Source organism: Gorilla gorilla, chromosome X (assembly GCF_029281585.2).
Source record: "Gorilla gorilla gorilla isolate KB3781 chromosome X, NHGRI_mGorGor1-v2.1_pri, whole genome shotgun sequence".
In the NCBI taxonomy this organism is placed as follows: Eukaryota; Metazoa; Chordata; class Mammalia; order Primates; family Hominidae; genus Gorilla; species Gorilla gorilla.
In genome coordinates, this window is record NC_073247.2 from 104,300,994 (window position 1) to 104,319,152 (window position 18,159).

An 18,159-nucleotide genomic window follows, 5' to 3' on the forward strand; every position below is an offset into this window, starting at 1 on the left:
TTTCACTGTAGCCAGCACCGCTGGGAATATGGCAGGTCACACCTGAAGTCAGTACATCTCAGAGCCCAAGGCCCATGGAGTACTCCCTGACTATCACTCCTTACTATTCAGAGCCCAAGGGCTCTTTAGTCAGCAGTTAATAAATCCTATCAGAAGTGGTTTTTTCCCTTCAAGGCCATGGGTCTGCCTCTAGCCCGGGTTGATTCTAGATATGTCATCTGTGAGCCAGAATGGGGACCTCACAACTCTGCCGGTGCCCTCTACTTCTGTGGCTGAGCTGGCATCCAAGATGCATAAGAAAGGCCTCTTTTTTCTTTCCTTTTCTTAATCTGAAGAAAGGAGTCACTTTTATTGTTGCGAGCTGCACTGACTTGGCTTGGAAAAGGAGTGGCACAAGCACTCTTAGCTGCCCTAGCTGGTGTCTTCCTAGGTCACGTGCCACTTGAGTCCACTGGCTCTAAGCCCAGCCTAGCGCTTGGAGGTGTCCAGGAATTGCATTCCTTGTGTCCTACACTGCCTTTCAGGTTTACCTGGGCCCCCAGAGCACTTTGGCCTACAGTAGTAAGGCTTGCTAAAAAAACTCAAGTTCTGACCACTGTAATGGGCGATTCCCTTCTTGTAAGGACTGGTCCAAATGCTCCCTCTGTGCCGGGTACTGGTTGATCCCAGCATGACTTTGCTCTCCACTGTGACAGGCAGCACCGAGTACAATGTAAAGTCCCTAGGTCACTGTGCTCTCCCTCCCTCAAGTGCACAAACTCTCTGTGTCACAGGGCCACTGCCAGTGGATGGGGAGGGGTGGTGTCAGCTATTTCAGACTGTTTCTCCTATCCTTTTTAATGCCTCTTTCAGTGATATGAATTTAAACCATGTACTGTGATTACTCACTTGATTTTTGGTCCAGTGATGGTGTTTCTCTGTGTGCAGATACTTGTTAAAATTTGGTGTTCCAGCGCAGGGGACAAATAGTGTAGGCTTTTATTCCACTGTCTTATACAACCCTCTTTAGATTTTTTTCTTAAGCTTTTATTTATTTTAAACAAGAAGTTCTTAAAAAAAAACTATTCAACAACTACCCCCTTTCACTATAAAAAGGAGTTCGAGACCAGCCTGGTCAACATGGCGAAACTCCGTTTCAATACAAAAATTAGCCTGGCGTGGTGGTGGGTGCCTGTAATTCCAGCTACTTGGGAGGCTGAGGCAGGAGAATTGCTCAAACCCAGGCGGCAGAGGTTGCAGTGAGCCAAGATCGTGCCACTGCACTCCAGCCTGGGTGACAGAGTGAGACTCCTTCTCAAAAATAAAAATAAAAAGGCTATATATAATACTACACTTAAAATTATGTTGATAGGTATATGTTTTCCAGTTCAAACAATTCTCTGTATTACTTTTTTCTCAGGGAGATGTCAGTTTATTTCAAATGTACTTTATATAATTATATTTTATAGCATATTCTCACACTACATATTTAAGATGAAATTTGTAAATGTGATTAAATTTCGCTTAAAAATTCTTGAATTGAATAAACTGAAATTCAACACCTATTCCACTGAATTTTACTCTACCTGATGAGTATTTTGGCATTGCAGAAAATCTCTTTTTTTGAAAGGAACTCATTAAATATCACTTTTGCATCAATATTAGCACCTTTTAATATGTAGTTGCACATTAGGAGATGATGAAGAGTTGCCTGCAGTTCTGCACACAAATACTAATCTTCATCCCAATGATTTCCAAACTTTTAACTTTACAATTATCTGTATTACCATACTTTATGTTATATTGTTGGAACACTGGGACCACTAGCACCTTTTAAAATGTCCATAAATTAGAATAAAATTATAATAAAACCACATTTTTATATTTTTTCCCAAGAGTTTATATAGAAGACTAAGTTTTGTGGGATTCACAATATATTATCAATGTATGTTTCTTGAAAATCATTTAGAATGAGAAAATAATTTGAAGTCAACTAATATATAAGATATATGTCTCCTTTTAGATGAAAGGATAAAACATTATTTTCTGTGAATGTAGGCAAAATAACTTCAACAAATGGAAATTTTTACCTTTAAAAAAGATTGTCATTTATTTTCTGGTAACTGTTGTACTCTGAAAAATCTAGTGTTGCCTCTCTAGTGGCATAAATCTACAAAATTCAATACAGGTTTAATATAAAGAATACATGATCTTTAAAAAAATGCAATAAAGAAAATATTGTTTTAGTCTCTTGAGAGCCATCTTTCTAGATTTTTCAAAGTATAGAAAAAATTGAAGTGTTTCAACCAATTCTGTTATTAACAATCCTGAACAGGATTATTCATCATAAGACATCAAAATTCTTTAGCCTACGATTTTATCCTTTACAAAGTATACTTCTTAAATCCAGATTATAACACCACTCACTTCCACTTTTCCATTTAGAATAAAAGGAACTAGTGAGATTATATGATTTCTACAAGTATTTAAAAAATATTCCAAATTACAAATCAGTGTGAAATCTCCTGAATATCAGGACACTGCATTTCTTAATCATGCAATAATAATATTGTCCTTTAAAATTTTGGCTTTTAATAACTTTTTAAACTTTATTTTTAAACATTATAACTTCCTGTAGACATGTACTTCTCCAATCGTGATTGAAAGCAAATATTACATAAAATTGACTTGCAAAATATCACAGTAACATAGTTATTAATACAGCACTATATTTTATTCATATCAACATCTTTTGACCCAATTTTTCTAAAAGAAGACGTTAAGAACTTGTTAAGAATACACATGAAAAGAGATTTTGTTTTTAATCCTACCTTTCCTATAAACCCTAGTAATCAGAAAGTAGAAAGAAATATCTAGCTAACTCATTTTTTAAAAACACTCTAAATAGACTAGAAGCTATGATATGAATTCATGAAATTGGTATCAGGGTCATTATTTATAAATAAAGTTTTGGCCGGGCATGGTGGCTCACGCCTGTAACTAGCTGGGCATGATGGCGGGCGCCTGTAATCCCAGCTGAGGGAGGCTGAAGCAGAAGAATGGCTTGAATCCGGGAGGTGGAGGTTGCAGTGAGCCGAGATCGTGCCACTGCACTCCAGCCTGGGTGACAGAGCGAGACTCTGCCAAAAAAAAAAAAAAGTTTTATCATAATGTATAGTCTAGAATAACAGAAGGAAATACTATACTCAAACCATCTAAAGGAAGTCATCAAAAGCCAATCTTATTTTTCAAACATGTTAAAGATAAATAAGAATATAGACATGCTAATATAACAATTTAAAAAATAACCACAAAACTCTGTAAGTAGGATAGATGATAGACAATGGAAGGAAGAAAAGAAGGGAGGTAATTTTAAAAACCATATACTTCAGACATTTTAATTCCCTTGTTAGATAAAACTAGTATGCTTGGGGGTTAATGTGTGGCAGTTATCAGACACCTTTCACACCATGGACTAATTTATAGATAATTGGAATAAAACCCTGAGTTTCAAGCAGGTACCACTTATTTTTATTGAATTTCCCTTCTTGAGCATGATTCACTCATACTTCACATTTGCCCATATACTGGCTAAGTAGGACAGCAAAATGCCTTAAAGAAATGTACCATTTTAAGAAGCTAGCTTTTTTTCTTAGGTGCATAAGTTATGCTTGGAGAAAATATAATTATATTTTCCTGCATAATAAATAGGTTTTATGAAAAACACAGCCTTTGGAGAATACAAGAGAAATTATTCACTATGTTTAACAAAAGATGTAGCAAAACATTTTGCCCTTGATTTTCTTATTTAAATAGTGGGACTAGAAAAACTTTTGAAGACGTGTTAGATGTAGTTAGCCATTGAGGTACACTGAAAAGTCAGCACGAGTGCATGAGTTGGATTTTGTTATGATTATTTTGCTTTTGTTTTATTTTGTTTTTTCTTACTCCCTTTGGTCTTGTCTTATGTGAACAGGTGCCATTGAAGACACCGTAAATTCAACCCCATCATATGGTTTCATTTTAACTCAGAAGGTTAGATATGTTCAGCACAAATAAAATCAGATATTCTCAGGCTCACCCTAATAAAAGGTCCTAATCTAATCAAAGCTTTCATGAAGAAATGTTTTTTATGGAGGAAATTTACTGATGTGTATTAATAATGGGAGCACTTTTTTAAAGCAAGGAAAACTGGTATGAATACAATTTTTATATTAAATTTAGATGTCATGTTTTTACTGATGGTACAGATGACTACAATTGATATAGCCAGATTCAAGCCCCTACAAAACACAGTCAGAGTATACTGGTACCTGTCTCTTCATACTGCCTTCACCCAGATTCTTGATTCCTTTAAGTGAACAGAAAGTCTATTCAGTACGGTAGAATTTTAACAGCATAGTCAGAGAGCTCCTGCTGTCCAAATGCATGCTTCCATGTGGAGGCCTGGAATAAAAAGGCCATTATAGCTTTTGGTACACTCTGTGGGAGACAGTAGAGAGAGAAGTTGTAATGATTAGCAAGTAAGTTTTGTGATTGGCATAAAAACTAGGGGGGCATAAAAGAATTTACTTTTGTGCATATTGTTCCATTTTTACCAGAGTGACTTATAATTTAGAGTCTTATTTATTCCAAAGACCAGTAAGAACTTACTACATAAGAGACATGTAGTCTATCAAATAAGGAGAGTGGTTAAAATCTCGTTTTTAGTATCATTGACTTCGAAGGTTAAATTCCTTTCTTTTTTTTTGAGGCGGAGTCTCGCTCTGTCACCCAGGCTGGAATGCAATGGAGCCGTCTGGGCTCAGCGTAAGCTCCGCTTCCCGGGTTCATGTGATTCTCGTGCCTCAGGCTTCTGAGCAGCTGGGATTACAGTTGCCCGCCATCATGCCGGGCTAATTTTTGTATTTCTGTAGAGACAGGGTTTCACCATGTTGGCCAGACTGGTCTTGAACTCCTGACCTCAGGTGATCCTCCCCCTTTAACCTATCAAAGTACTGGGGTTACAGGTGTGAGCCACCACACCCAGCCTCAAGGGTTAAATTCTTGAATTGATAATTAATTCCCTGATATGCTTACAGCTCTGTTTTTATGAGTACACATTTAAATAAAGCTTTTGCATCAGTCTGATCGAAAAATTAGAATTAGTTTAAAGGCGTGATTACATCCAACATTTCAAGATAAAAATATAAAATTGTGATCACACTTAATCCCTTTGGTTTACAAATAACATTTTCTCTGATATCATTTTCTGCTAAATTGTATGATAGGGTGTAGGGGAAGTATTATCACTAGCCTTCAGGCACTGTCAGTGTGTGTCTACGCCTTTTATTTAAAAAATGTGAACCCAATGATAAACTTCGAATATTCGATTTAATGTACTATGTGGTGAGCTGATTTTTACACAACAGAGAACCTTTGTCTACTCTTAGAAATAGAGCAAAGAAAAATATTTGAATTTTATATTTGAAATAATCTTAAGGATCATAGAGTCCAAATTCTTTATTGTGTAATGGGAAGACTAAGTTTTAGAGCAGATGTGACTTACCCACAATCACACATTTATTCAGTTGTGGAACAAAGAATATAATCTGAAAGAAAAATTATTGGACAAATAATATCCATCTATCAGATTCTAGCCGGAATGGGGTTAACATCAGAAAACTCTATACTATCAGAGAAGACTGCATTGATTTAAAGTACAAATAATGTTATCTTCCATCAACATACATGAAAGACGAGTCTTAGAAAATTCTTATCTCTCTGTATATATAACACTTTTTTCAATAAAAATGTAAATCATATTACTTGTGTTTTATCAATTCTCATTTTGAGAATGGATAGCAAAAAAATTGAAAATAATAGTTCTCATATGTTAACGCAAGGAAAAAAAATAAGGTCATGCCAAATTCCCCATTTTCTTCTACAAATTACAGACGTTACTTCAGTCTAAATGAAGTTGCTATGTAGTAATAATCCATTTAGGTGGAGAAAAATATCCAAGTTTACATTCATATTAGGAACTATGTAAAACATGTAGGTGTCTGATGAAATTTTGTGTTTCCTTGCAGTATTTCAAACCATACAATTATTTCATCACTGCCCTCCATTTACACAAGTATATTCCCTTTAACTTAAAAGATAGTATATCTGAAAGTGAGCTTTAGATACTGCCCTTCATATTGGGTCTATGTCTGCAGGGGCAAACAGACCACATATCATCTAGTCAGCATTCAATTATTATATTTCAAAGGCTTGTTGCCTGAAATACCCATCTTTTGTTCTCCTCACTGTGTCTTTGCAATGCGCCTTAGCACAGTGTCTTATTGACCTCCTTGGAGCACTAAGATCATTCACTGCTATGGGAAGAAATGATTTTCCTCCTCAGCATGGACATATTTACTGCACCTTTAGGGAAGCCCAGCAAAAAAGAAGCAGCTTCCAGATAGTTTTGTTAGAAAATACTATTACAGAAATTCTGCATAAATTCCGTTGTAGGAATTGTTAACTCTTTCTGTGAATTTAAGTAGTATTAAGGTGATTTGGCAAGAACTGTGAAAATTAATGATTGATTTCTCTATTGGCTCGTAACTGTCAAGATTCCTGGATAAACTATTTAGAACATGACATAAAAGATAAGTAGTAAAAGGAAACGGTTATAAAATAAAACATGTTGAAATAATAGCAGATATTTTTTAAATGTTGCTGACTTAAGGTAATATTTGTTATGGAAAGATGCTATCGAAATGCAGATTCTACTTCTCACCTGGAGTTTCTAAGGGAAGATTAAATTGTAATCTTAGAAAAAAAAATGTGAATGAATGTCTCTCTCTTCCTTCCTCCCTTTCTCCGTCTCCCTCTCTCTCCCTCCCTCGCTCTCCCTTCTTCCTCTTTTCTTACCTCCTTAACATTTTGAATGTTTCTAGTAACTTTTCTTATACCATTATGAGGATTTATATTTAGTGTTTATTTTTCCTGTTGAGGCCTTTAAAAGGTAAACATTTACCCTGAGAAAAAAATGATAGTTGTACATTTTTTTCTAATGGGCTTTTTCTTTCCTTTTTTTTTTATTTTTTTTATTTTTTGAGATTGATTCTTGCTCTGTTGCCCAGGCTGGAGTGCAGTGGCTGGATCTCGGCTCACTGCAACCTTGGCTTCCCAGGTTTAGGCGATTCTTCTGCTTCAGCTTCCCCAGCTTCTGGGACTACTGGTGGGCGCCATCATGCCTATATATATATATATATATTTGTATTTTTTAGTAGAGACAAGGTTTCTCCATGTTGACCAGGCTGGTCTTGAACTCCTGACCTCAAGTAATCTGCCCACCTTGGCCTCCCAAAGTGCTGGGATTACAGGTGTGAGCCACTGCTCCCAGACTGGGCTTTTTCTTGATGTTAAACCAGTTCTCTTTTTCCTGTGTATTTGTATCAATTCCATCTATAAATGAGAAAAAAAACTTACACAAGCCCTCGCAAAAATCTTCTACTTCATTATCATTGTATAGACAGTGAACTGTTTACAAGAATTTTAACATCTATTAAAATGTCATTTTGGCAATACAGAAATTACATTAACATGTTTATTCTATTTTTGTAAAGTGTCAATAGCTTCAATATATGTAAAAGGTGACTAAAACCAAAAGCCTTTTTAAAAAGGAGATGATCTGGTTTCTTCCTTCCTCACAATCCAAGTTTAAATTGTGCATTGTCATCTATAAAATACTCTTAAAGGAAAGAACTCATTCCTTTCCTGCAATTCTATTTTTTTTAATTCTTTCCTTTTCTAAGTTTTGTTTGTTTGTTTGTTTTGAGACATGCTTTCAGTTGTCCAGAATGGAGTGCAGTGACACAATCATGGATCACTGCTCGCTCGACCTCCCCAGGCTCACGTGATCCTCGCACCTCAGCCTCCTGAGTAGCTGGGACTACCGGCAGGCACCACCACTCCTGGCTAATTTTTGTAGTTTTTGTAGAGACAGGGTTTCACTATGTTGCTCAGGCTGATCTCCGACTCCTGGGCTCAAGCAATCCACTCGCTTCAGCTTCCCAAAGTGCTGGGATTGCAGGCATGAGCCATCGCACGCAGCCCCTAAAATTCTCTTATCTAGCCTTCTGGCATCTTATCATCAGTGTGTGGAATGATAGTTGCTGATGTTGTCAAACCTATGATAACATGATGAACTTCCCAAAGTTAATTTCAGTTAACACTAGCACCTTCTGAAATGTGAGCCAATTTCAATACTGCAATGCCAAGCTTTCCTTTCAGCCATTTTGCCCTTATCTCCCACAGTGCTATAGAAAGTAGTGATCTTAAAAGATGACAGAGCCAACACCAAATGACATAAATTCTACTTAAAATGTTTGCTCATAGGATCAAAGAAGAAAAAGGTACACTTGTTTTTCAGTGACATGTTCAATCCATCATTAGAGAATATTGCAAGCATTACTAGAGTTATTAAAATTATTCACTTTAAATTATTAAAATTACGTCAGCTGAAACAGTCAAAACATAAATTAAAGGCTCAGAAGGTCTTTAAAAATATCTAATCAGTTTTGTTAATGTGTGAAAAAAACAGTGCAATTGTCATTTATTGAAATCAGGCTTAAAGTGTACCATTCAACAGTTTAAAGCCTACACCAGGTACATCTGATCATTGTAGGACTAGATGCTATATAAAAAATGATTCACTATATATTCTCACAAGGCACATTATGCAAGTCCAAAATACTCTTTTTCAGTACTTTATGAGGGACACAAATGTGTAATTGTCAAATATGACAATAATGTCTAATTAAGAAAGTACATATACATATATAATATGTATATGTGTGCACATACATTTGACTTTGCTTTTCTAACTTAAAATTTAACTTAATGCCTTACATTGCCTTATTTTGGAGCACTCATTTATAATTTCGTCTTGAACATGAAATGGACTTTCACTTCATTTCATTTGCTGCTTACTTAGAAAGTATCATGATTTCAGTTCAATGTAAAAATGCTACCTGTATTGTTCAACCTGAAATTAAGTGTCTCTGTTCAGTGCTTAACATTTACTTTCAACACAGTTTCTTTATGTGTGTAAATGAGTTCTGAAATAATAGAAAAAATGAGAAGTTGCATGAAAATGATGAACATTTTCAAATTCGTGATCTAAATTCAGATTCACCGAGTTCCTCTGTAAAATACTTAAGAAAACATGTATTTCTCACCATGAGTAGTGCCTTTTTTCCTGTGGTTTATCTATTTAGAACAAAACTTTAATGATTTATTTAATCTCTCCCTAAGATCCTTTTCACGATGGCGAAAGAGAGCAAAAAACATCTATGGTTCAGAATAAATAAAAAAGTCATCTCACTGAAATATACATAAAAAGAAACAAGTATATTATTAATAGAGCAGCATATGTATTTTTATTTAATATATTTTAATAGACATAATAATTGAACATATTTATGGGGTACATAGTGATGCTTTGATACATACAATGCATAGTGATCAAATCAGGGTAATTAGCATATCAGTCACTTAAAGCATTTATGATTTCTTGTAGTGGGAATATTCGAAATCCTCTCTTCTAGCTTTTTGAAAACATATCATAAATTATTGTAAACTAGAGTAATCCTACAGTGCTATAGAATGCTAGAACTTAATCTTCCTATCTAGTTGTAATTTTGTATCCTTTAATGAATGTCTCCCTCTCTCCTCTTCTCCCTACCCTTTGTAACTTCTAGTAACCGCAATTCTACTCTCTACTTAACGTGGGATCAAATTTTTAGTTTCCAAATATAAGTGGAAACATGCGGTATTAATCCTTTGTGCCTGGGTTATTTCACTTAGTATAATATGCTTCAGGCTCACCCATATCTGTGTATTCATTTAAAAAGCATATTAAATGTGCTATGAAATAAAGGGTTTGCATTTTTCCTATTGTAATATCATAAATATCTTCCTTAGATATCTAGGTACTCTCTCACTTATATAGTTAAAAAATAAACCCATGATTATTTTAATATAAATTTCTGGAATAGTTTTCTTTCTGAATTTTTTTAATTTTAGTTTATTTTTGTATATAGTAAGTATACATATTTATGTGATACCTTGGATATTTTGAATCAGGCATGCAATATGTAATAATCAAATCATGGAGAATGGGGTACCCATCTCCTCAAGTATTTATCCTTTATGTTACAAACCATCCAATTATATTCATTTAGTTATTTTTAAATGTATAATTATTATCGACTATAGTCATCCTGTTGTGCTGTCAAATACTTGGTCTTATTAATTCTTTCTAACTATTTTTGCACTCATTAACCATCCCCATCTAAATCCCACCACACACTACCCTTCCCCGCCCTAGGTAATCGTCCTTTTACTTTCTATTTCCATGAGTTCAGTTGTTTTGATTTTTAGATCCCACAAATAAGTTAGAACATATGATGTTTATCTTTCTATTCCTGGCTTATTTCACTTAACATAATGATCTCCAGTTCCATTCATATTGTTGTAAATGACTGGATCTCATTGTTTTCTATGGCTAAATAGTACTCCATTGTATATATGTACCACATTTCTTTCTCTATTCATCTGTTGATGGAAACTTAGGTTGCTTACAAATCTTAGCTATTGTGAACAGTGCTGCACAAACATAGGAGTGCAAATGTCTCTTTGATATACTGATTTCCTTTCTTTTTGGTATATGCCAAGCAGGGGAATTGCTGGATCATATGGTAGCTCAATTTTTGTTTTTTTGAAAAAACTCCAAACTGTTCTCTAGAGTGGTTGTACTAATTTACATTTCCACCATCAGTGTACTAGGGTTCCCTTTTCTCTACATCTGTGTTAGCATTTGTTATTGCCTGTCTTTTGGATAAAAGCCAATTTAACTGTGTTGAGAGGATATCTCATTGTAGTTTTGATTTGTATTTCTTTTTCATATACTTGTTTGAAATTTGTATTTCTTCTTTTGAGAAAGGTCTATTTAAATCTTTTGCCCATTTTTTTTGCTCAGATTATTAATTTCCTATAGACTTGTTTGAACTCCTTATATATTCTGTTTATTACTTTTTGTCAGATGGGTAGGTTGCAAATATTTTCTCCCCTTCTGTGGGTTGTCTCTTCACTTTGTTGATAGCTTCCTCTGCTGTGCAGAAGCTTTTTAACTTAATGTGATCTCGTTTGTTTATTTTTGCTTTGGTTGCCTGTGCTTGTACTGATGAAATTTTTGCCCAGACCAATGTCCTAGAGAGTTTCTCCAATGTTTTCTTGTATTAGGTTCATAGTTTGAAGTCTTAGATTTAAATATTTAATCCATTTTGATTTTATTTTTGTATAGGATGAGAGGAGGGTCTACTTTTATTCTCCATACAAATATCCAATTTTCCCAGCCTCATTTATTGAATAAACTGTCTTTTCCCAAGAGTATGTTCTTGGCATTTTTGTCAAAAATGAATTCATTATAAGTGTGTGGATTTAATTCTGGGTTCTCTATTCTGTTCCATTGGTCTATGTGTCTGTTTTAATGCCACCAGGCTGTGTTGGTTACTATAGCAGTGTAGTATAATTTGAAGTCAGGTAAGGTGATTCCTCTAGCTTTTTTTTTTTTTTTCCTCAGGATAGCTTTGATAATTTGGGAATTTTTGTGATTCCATATAAGATTTAGGATGATTTTTCTAGTTCAATGAGTAATGCCACCAGTATTTTGATAAAGATTGCACTGAGTCTGTAGATTGCTTTGAGTATTATGGATGTTTTAACAATATTAATTTTACCATTTCATGAACATGGAATATCTTTCAATTTTTTGGTGTCCTCCTCAATTTTTTTCATCAGCGTTTTATAGCTTTCATTACAGAGATCTCTCACTTTTGGTTAATTCCTAGGTATTTACTTTTATTTGTTACTATTGTAAATAGGATAACTTTTTAAAATTTCTCTTACAGATTGTTCCTTGTTGGCATATAAAAATACTACTGCATGTTAATTTTTTATCCTGCCACTTTACTGACCTTGTTCATGAGTTCTAACAGTTTCATTTGTGCAGTCTTTAGGTTTTTCCAAATATAAGATCATATCAGCTATAAACAAGGATAATTTGATTTCTTTCACTCCAGTTTTGATGCCCTTTGTATCTTCTCCTGTATGATTGTTCTAGCTAGTTCTTGCTACTATGTTGAATTACAGCAGTGAAAGTGGGCATCCTTTCAAGTTTCAGGTGTTAGAGAATAGGCTTTCCATTTTTCCCCATTCAGTATGATACTTGCTGAGGTTCTGTCATATATGGCTTTTATTGCATTGATGTATGTTCCTTCTATACCCATTTCTTTGAGGGTTTTTTAATCATAAAGGAATGCTAAATTTTTTCATATACTTTCAGCATCAGTTGAAAAGATCATATGGATTTTATCCTACCTTCTGTTTATATGATTTATCACATTGATTGATTTGTGTGTGTTGAACCACTCTTCCATCCCAGGGGTAAATCTCACTTGGTTATAATGAATTATCTTTCTATTGTGTTTTTGAATTTGATTTGCTAGTATTTTCTTGGAAATTTTTGCATCAATACTCATCACGGATATTGTCCTGCAATTTTCGTGTGTGTGTGTGTGTGTGTGTGTGTGTGTGTGTGTGTGTGTGTGTTTCTTGATGTGCCTTTGTCTGCTTTTGGTATCAGGATAATATTGGCCTCAGAATGAATTTGAAAGTATTCCATCCACCTCTATTTTTAAGAATTGTTTGAGTAGCATCCTTATTAGCTTTTCTTTACATGTTTGGTAGAATTCAGCATTGAAGTCGTCGGGTCTCGGGCTTTTTTAACTGGGATTTTTTTTTTTATTAAGACTTTGGTCTCATTACTTGTTATTTGTCTGTTCAGGTTTCAGAGTTCTTCCTAATTCAATTTTATTGGGTTGTGCATGTCTCGGAATTTGTCTGTTTCTTCTAGATTTTCCAATTTATAGGCATATGGTTGCTCATAGTAGCCACTAATGACCCTTTGAATTTCTTGCAGCATCAGTTGTAGCGTCTCCTTTATCATTTCTAGTTTTACATATTTGACTCTTCTCTTTTTTATTAGTCAGTCTAGCTAAAAGTTTGTCAATTTGTTTAACTTTCCCAAAAACCAACTTTTTTCACTCATCTTTTGTATTCTTTTCATTTTAATTTTATTTATTTCTATTCTAATCTTTTTTTTTCTTATACTAATTTTGGTTTGGAATGCTTTTGATTTCCTAGTTCTTTAAGATGCATCATTAGATTGTTTATTTGAAGTTTTTCTCCTCTTTTTTGATGTAGGCAAATATAGCTATAAACTTTCTTCTTAACACTGCTTTTGCTGTATCCCATAGGTTTTGGTGTTATATTTCCATTATCATTCAATAGGTGGAGTTTTCTATTCCACCATCTTGCTCCCCCTCCTTTCTTAATTTCTGGAGTTCTAGATAAACTTTCAAAACCACCCACTGCATTACTCAGAATAGAGAATATGAATGTGTTGCAGAAGTGACAAAAATTCAGGAGTAAAAGCTTGGTAAATTCAGTATCTCATTCTCCATTATGGGAAAATATTCTTTATTTACACAGAGTCAGTTTTACTCAGATTGGAAGAACACTAGATCTTCACTGTTAATCAACCAAGAAAAAAATTTTTAATCATAGAACAGTCGGTTTTAGAGGTAGAATATGCCTTGATTCTTCTCAACATTTTTCACCAACGTATCTCTATCTGCAAAGAAGAGTTAACTGGCCACTCTGACGACCTATAAGTTCTTCAAAACATACTATTTATTGTAAGTATTGTGTTTTAGTTGTGGAAAACAAAGATATTCTACATTCTACTCTTCAATGTCTTGTATACAGCAAGAAGAGGAAATGCCACCTTTCTATGCCATATTTTATGCATGCCACTTTCTTTAAATCAGTTAAAAGACTTGCATTATTTACAGCTAAACACTAAAATTTAGCCTGATATTCCAGGCCCTAAAGAATTTTTTAAAAATTACTATTATTATTTTTAAAAATTTTATGGGTACAGGGTAGGTGTATTTATTTATGGGGAAAATGGCACAACCTAGTTAAAGCCTTAAACCCCTTAGAATCAGAGGGACTTTATTAATTACATAGTTCAAACATATATATCTAACTATAACCCTTTCGATAATCCTCCACTTTTATAAACTATTCTTCAGCCTATAGCACTTAGCAACTCTTAATTTTTAAATTGATATATTATTAATTTTTGAATTGAATATCACCTCTTTGCTCTGAATTTTTTATTAACTCTTTAATGGCTACAAAAAAATAATTGAAATAAGTTTGTTCTTATCATCTGTTTTCTGTTTTCTATAACTTACACCTATTTTTGTCATTTTCTATATGGCATATTCTTCTCCTAATGTGAACTGTGAACTAAGAAGGGTCCTGCAAAGGAGCCTCACTTTCTTCTTGGCATGCCTTTATATAAGCTAGCTCTTCCCACTGTCAACATCCCACTTCCCACCAAACTTTCCATACTGTCTAAGGTTATTCTTTGTTTCCTTAGCCCTCCAAAGCCTCTCAATTCTCATTTTAGCACTTTCTAGTGTAATTAACTTGTTTACAAACGTGTATTCTCTATTATAATATCAGAGCCTGAGTAGCAGGGTTTCGCGATGTATATTTTTGTTTCTGCAATGCTTAACCCAACACCTGGTGCAACATAGGAACCTCATAACTTTTAAAATGCATGCTGAATAATAGTATCAGAAAGAATCTTAGAGATCATCCAGTTCTACATCTTCACTATTAAAGAAAATAAAATTAAGGCCCACACAGCAGAAGTGGTTTGCTAAGTTTATAAGGTTTAAACTCTGTTTGAAATGGAAGGGAATTTTTAATTCAAGTGTATAGTCTAAAACACAGAAGAAATATTTGACCTTCATTACTTCTTTTAAATATGTACCTAGGATCTATCATGATGATATTTTAACATTCACATAAAAAATTAGGTTTATGATGGTGAGGTTATTTTTCAACTTCTCAAGGGACCTGAAATTTTGACAGAAAAATGTCTAATATTTTCTGGAATATAATAATACTGTAATCCTGATATAACCAAAGGAAATACGAATCATACAGATAAGAGACTTCAATGGAATATTTTAAAGTTTATTGTAGGCAGTGCTTGCAGTTTGGAGACGTCTGAGGTCTGAGATCTTAAACTAACACATTCATGACTTCAGATAAGTAGTGCTATGGCTATTGTATTTCCAAAGCCATAGTTTCCCTTATGAAACAGCTGCTTGGTATTTGCATAGCACTTGCATTACCATCCCTTCTATTCAATTTTAGAAAGGTTCTGTCCTTCTCTGATTAAAAGAATTATTGATCAAAAGTCTTATTTCATAAGCTATTATAACAGAGGCTCCTGGAAGGTCCTTTTGGCTAAACACATGTATTAGCTCATTCTCACACTGCTATGAAGAAATACCCAAAACTGGGTAATTTGTAAAGGTAAGAGGTATAATTGACTCACAATTTCACATTGCTGTGGAGGCCTCAGGAAACTTACAATTATGGCAGAAGCCAAAGCAAGCACCATCTTTGCAGGGTGACAGAAAGGAGTGAGTGCTGAGCAAAATGTAAAAAGCCACTTATAAAACTATCAGATCTTGTGAGAACTCACTATCATGAGAACAGCATGGGGGTAACCACCACCATGAGCCAATTACCTCCCACTGGGTCCCTCCCATGACATGTAGGGATCGTGAGAACAATAATTCAAGATAAGATTTGGGTGGAGACACAGCCAAACCACACGATTCCACCCCTGTCCCCACCCAAATCTTATATACTCACATTTCAAAACACAATAATACCTTTCCAACAGTCCCCCAGAGTTTTAGCTCATTCCAGCATTAACCCAAAAGTCCAAGTCCAAAGTCTCATCCAAGACAAGGCAAGTCACTTCTGCCTGTGAGCCTGTAAAATCAAAAGCAAGTTAGTTATTTTCTGGAAACAATGAAAGTATGGAAATTGGGTAATTCTATCTGTTCCAAGTGAGAGAAATTGGCAAAAACCAAGAGGCTACAGAATCTATGCAAGTACAAAACCCAACAGAGAAGTCAATAAATCTTAACACTCCAAAGCGATTTTCTTTAACTCCATGTCTCACATCCAGGTCACACTGATGCAAGAGGTGGACTCTCATGGTCTTGGGCTGGTCCACCCCTGTGGCTTTGTAGGGTACAGCCCTGCTCTGGGCTGCTTTCACAGGCTGGAATTTAGTGTCTGCAGCTTTTCCAGGTGCACATTGCAATCTGTTGGTGCACCTACCATTCTGGGGTCTGTGACCCTCTTCTCACAGCTCCACTAGGCAGTGCCCCAAAGGGGACTTTGTGTGAGGGCTCCAATTTCACATTTCCCTTCTGCACTGCCCTAGAAGAGGTTCTCCATGAGGGCTCCACCCATGCAGCAAACTTCTGCCTGGCTATCCAGGTGTTTCCATACATCCTCTGAAATCTAGTTGAAGGTTCCCAAAACTCAATTTTTCACTCTGTGCACCAGAAGGCCCAACACCATGTATAATTCACCAAGGCTTGGGGCTTGCACCCTCTGAAGCAACTTCCTTAGCTGTATGTTGACCTCTTCTAGCCATGGCTGAGATTGAAGCAGCTGGGATGGAAGGCACCATGCCCTGAGGCTGCACAGAGAAGGGCCCTGGGCCCAGCCCATGAAACCATTTTTCCTTTTAGGCCTCCAGGTCTTTGATGGAAAGAATTGCTGTGAAGGTCTCTGACATGCTCTGCAGACATTTCACCCATTTCCTTGGGAATTAGCATTCAGCTCCTTGTTAATTATGCAAATTTCTGCAGAAGGCTTGAATTTCTCCCCCAGAAAATGAAATGGATTTCTCCTTTCTATTGCATCATGAAGCTGCAAATTTTCCAAACTTTTATGCTCTGCTTCCTCTTAATGCTTTGCCACTTAGAAATTTCTTCTGCCAGATACCCTAAATCATCTCTCTCAAGTTCACAGTTCCACACATCTCTAGAGCAGGGGCAAAATCCCACCAGTCTCTTCACTAAAGCACAGCAAAGATCATCTTTATTCCAATACCCAAGAAATTTTTTATCTCCATTTGAAACCACCTCAGCTTGGACTGCATTGTCTATATCACTATCAGCATTTTGGTCAAAGCCATTCAACAAGTCTCTGGGAAGTTCTAAACTTTCCCACATTTTCCTGTCTACTTCTGAGCCCTCCAAGCCTCTATGAAGGTCCAAACTTTCCCACATTTTTCTATCTTCTTTAGAGCCCTCCAAGCTGTTTCAATCTCTGCCTGTTACCCAGTTCCAAAGTTGCTTCCACATTTTCTAATGTCTTTACAGCAGTGTGCTAGTACCTTGGTACCAATTTACTGTATTAGTTTATTCTCACAGTGACATGAAAAAAAAACCTAGGGTGAATAATTTATAAAGGGAAGAGGTTTAATTGACTCACAGTTCTGCATTGCTGGGGAGACCTCAGGAAACTTACAATTATGGCAAAAGGCAAAGCAGGCACTTTCTTCACAGGGTGGCTGGATGGAGTGAGTGCTGAGCAAAGGGGGAAAAGCCCTTTATAATACCATCAGATCTCGTGAGAACTCACAAACATGAGAACAGCATGGGGATAACCACCCTCATGATTCAATTGTCTCCCACTGGTTCTCTCCCACAGCATATGGAGATTATGGAAACTACAATTCAAAATGAGATTTGAGTGGAGACACAGCCAAACCATATCAACACATAATAAGTTTCACAGGTGACTCAGTATTTGAATACGCAGCATTCAAAACATCACAATTTAATCTTGACATTGTTCTTCCATCATAATGCAGGTTGAGTTGTTTTTTTCCCTGCCCATTTTTCTATGTGCCCAGACATATTGTAGAAAATAAAGTTGCTGAATGAATAAGTGAATGAGTTGTCTTTTAAAAAGGCACATGCTCATAGAAGAGTTACATTGTTACTAATAGCATAATATAAAAGAATATATCAAATAACGTTTAAACTCTCTGAAAATATGGAGTTCATTGGGAAGGAACTGGTTAAAGAGTAAATTAGATTAAGACTTATGTGCTTGAAGTTCTATATGGAAGCAAGAAAAAAAATAAGGTCATCCACTGCTACACTCAGCTTATGAGTGATTTGT

At 35.4% G+C, this 18,159-nt stretch overlaps 1 protein-coding gene across 1 annotated transcript in view; it reads left to right on the forward strand.

Annotated features, from left to right (window-relative positions):
• Positions 1 to 18,159, forward strand: part of PCDH11X (protocadherin 11 X-linked) — an 840,422-nt gene that overhangs the window by 761,210 nt on the left and 61,053 nt on the right. The window lies entirely within an intron of this gene.